The sequence below is a fragment of the Xiphophorus maculatus genome, chromosome 19 (assembly GCF_002775205.1).
Source record: "Xiphophorus maculatus strain JP 163 A chromosome 19, X_maculatus-5.0-male, whole genome shotgun sequence".
Lineage (NCBI taxonomy): Eukaryota > Metazoa > Chordata > Actinopteri > Cyprinodontiformes > Poeciliidae > Xiphophorus > Xiphophorus maculatus.
The window spans coordinates 12,351,849-12,355,207 of record NC_036461.1 but is presented as its reverse complement, the minus strand read 5'-3'; the positions used below and the strand labels follow the sequence as shown (position 1 = coordinate 12,355,207).

At 39.9% G+C, this 3,359-nt stretch overlaps 1 long non-coding RNA gene across 1 annotated transcript; it reads right to left on the bottom strand.

Moving 5' to 3' along the window:
- Positions 1-1,668: 1,668 nt before the first annotated feature.
- LOC111612289 lies at positions 1,669-2,852 on the bottom strand. Its single transcript, XR_002754523.1, has 2 exons — positions 2,729-2,852; positions 1,669-2,003 (listed from the first exon to the last, which is right to left on the bottom strand). It is a non-coding gene; the product is annotated as an uncharacterized LOC111612289 (long non-coding RNA).
- Positions 2,853-3,359: the final 507 nt, after the last annotated feature.

Genomic DNA, 3,359 nt, shown 5'->3' with positions numbered 1-3,359 from the left:
TTATTTCTTACATGGTATAATGTCCCACTTAAAACAAGCCTGTACGTCTTTTTGTAAATTCAAATAAAAATTTTGGTTTAAGTGTATCAAATGTGTTCAGAGGTTTTTATTTGTTTTAGTCTTAAAAGGGTAAAATGTTCGTTTTATGTGTTTTGGAATTATTATATTCATATATTGATTATTTATGTTGCTGGTGTTTCCTCCTCATGACTGCATATCCACAGGTCCACATTTCATATAATTTTTTATTCTACAGGTTAATGCATTACTTTAATGACTTAGCTTGACCTTTTTTTGGAGTGATTGTATTTAGCATGGAGTGATGAGCATTACATTTGACTGTATTGAAAGAAATTTGTAAATAAAATCTGCTGATTAATTCATGTATTAAATTTCATCTTATACCCAAGATCTATGTGTTGATCCTAATATTTGGCACTCTCCTCTATTTGTTTGGCTTTCCTCAGCAGAGACTCATCTCCAAACGAATGACATCAGGGTCAGGCTTTTCCTGCAGATCAGAGATGAGCTGGACAATAGCTCACTTTGCCATTCACTCTAATATAGAAGGCCAATATGTCTCCAAAGTATTTGCACAAATGCTTTACTTAATGAGCGGCTGAGAGGTTGTTCAGCACCAGAGTCTGATGCTCCTTCCAGGTTTGTGTGTGTGCATAAGATTACCATGAAAATGGAGGAACAAAAACACTTGTAAAAGATTTTATAGCAAATGTGCAAAGTGTAGACATACAAATTAATTATTGACTGCAGTTGTCTTCATTCAGGTTTATTTAGGTTTACATGCAAAGATATATTTAATATGCGTGCGTGGGCATACATGCTGTTGCATTATCTTTCTATCTCATCCTCTCTGTTCTACAGCTGCTGCCCCTATCACCCCCTCTGCACCCACCCTCTCTTGCATAAGGGTGTAGGTGCAGCGGGTGCACTAGGGGGGCCTCTGCCCTGATGAGGCAGAGAAGGGAGTCACTGCTATACTAAGCTCCCCTCACATCATGAATAATGCAACAGAGAAATACATTTATCTTTTAATAGCCCCGGCCCCCTGGCTGAGACAGTTCAGTCTGGCCCGAGCCAACGCGGCTCTCTCACCTCTTCACCACAATACACCACCCCACCCGTGATTGTCTCTGCTTCTTTTGAAGTTGGGCACGTCTTAGTGTCCTAGAGATGGGTAATCAGGCTTGATTCTGGAAGAGTCAGGCCATCTTTTGAAGGGGGCGGTCATCACCAAGTTCAGTAAAGGAGGGTGGAAGAAAAAGTGTAATTTTATGATACATCCTCACTATTAGAAGTCAACTTCACCGACAGGAGAAAAGTAAATGAAGAGCAAAATATTGCTAAAAGTTTGGTGCAAAAAACATTTCACTATAAAAGTTGAAGTGAAAAAAATATTGTGTTTATTCCTTTTAAAAGTTGTTATTGATTTCATTTTGAAGCCTTGACTAACAAAAATATTAATAATTGCATTATTGACACAATGTTGTTGTGACATTTTTGTCCAACAAAGCATTAAATATTTCTGTTGAAATACCACCACAAAATCTGATCATGAATAGGCTTCTGTGCAAAAAACATTAGCAAAATACTTTCAAGAATTCATAAAAGTCAAAAACGGATCAATAGATAAAATACATTTATCAAACATGCTTTGCGTAGACCTTTATTTAGCACTCAGACAGTAAAGCGAAGACACCATCCACCTTCATTGACACTCTTTTCAGTAAGACACCATATGATTTCAAATCAGCCTGGCACTAATGCTCTATGTACCGCTGCACCGTAATGTGGGAATAACACGGTCTCCCAGTGTTTAACAAGGATCAGGGGGATTTCTGCTCTGGCTTCTCGTCTTCATTGCTACCACATCTGAATGCAGGGCTCTCAGGGGTGGGGGAGTTGTGGAAGCAAGTGTAGTCGGATACCTTAACCCTTCCTCAGTCCGTGCAGATTTAAGGCTCAAACAGCCTTCACAGTGAAACCTGCGGTAAAAGAAACAGTGTGTGGGAGGAGGATGAGTGGGAGTTGATGGCTGCAGTGGCTTCAAAAATGTTTAACGGACAGAATGAGTCATTGATTGGATTTTTTTTTTTAATTAACGAAATTAGTTTGTTCAAGTGTATAGGAAAAGAAAGGTCGATTGAAATAATGTTTTAAAAACTATTTTTTTTCTAAGAATAAGCCGTAGCATTTTAAAATTATTTTTCAATTTAAAAAAGTGAATATGAAATGCTTTTTAAAATAAATATTTAGGTGTGTTTGTCATTGCCGTTTATTGACATACTTCGTTTCAAAGAAAAATTAAAGTTGGTGTTTTTTCCCGAATAGTTTAACTGTATTCAAACTTTAATTCAGTGTAATTATTTCTTCCACAATAATCCGAGAAGTGTCCCAGGAGTCAACAAGATTATCATTTTTTTTTTTTTAGCATTTTTAAGTCACAAGTTTTATGCCACTGAGTTGACATCAGATTATCACAGAAGTGAAAACAGGCAGAAACAAAACACACTCGAGAAACACTGAAGCTGACATCACTTTTTCAGCCAACAATGACAAGTTCAAGCACACACTTCTTCCTAACATGCACCCCTCCTCATCCTCTCCCAGCAGACACACATGCAGATACACACATACACATTCCCACTGAAAAAACAACAACAAAAAAAAACAAATCTGCACAACCCACACGGCACCCAGTCCCTCTTACCCACCACTCCCCAGCACCCAAAGCCTTAAAGCAGCCCTGAGCTCGTGTTGTCATGCATCGGTTGCCGAGCGTTGGGGATGAGGCCTTGCTATAGTCGGAGCTAGAGCTGGGTCCCAGCCAGCAACTCCTCAGCTCCCTGCTCTGCTCTATGGAAGGCAGAGAAGCTGAAAGCACCATTTATCATCACTTGTGTGGGCAGCATCACCACAGCAACGCTCGGGCTGGCAAATGCCACTGCTGTGAATACTAATGAGGCTCTTGGCAGGCCTGTGTTGGCGTAAATGGGGCCAGGGATGTACTCTGTACGCGCGCGCGCGTGCGAGTCTCCAGGAGGGCTACAGTAGAGGTAAACAGTCCAAAGGAAATCAATTAAGTGTTTCCACAGCGTTTGGCGAGAGCTCTAATCTTCGACAACACATTTTAAAATAAGGGCGAAATCTGCCTTTAATACCTCCTCTGCTTTCTGCATGACAATAAACAAGCAGGCAACAATAAACAGTCAAGCACAGCCGAGCTTGACTAAGTCTTTACTTTGAGAAAACACATGTGAAGTCATTATTCTACAGTTCTTTTAGCTTGCCTCCCCATGCAGCATGTTAGTTCTCACAACCAAACACTATTGGGGAAAAAA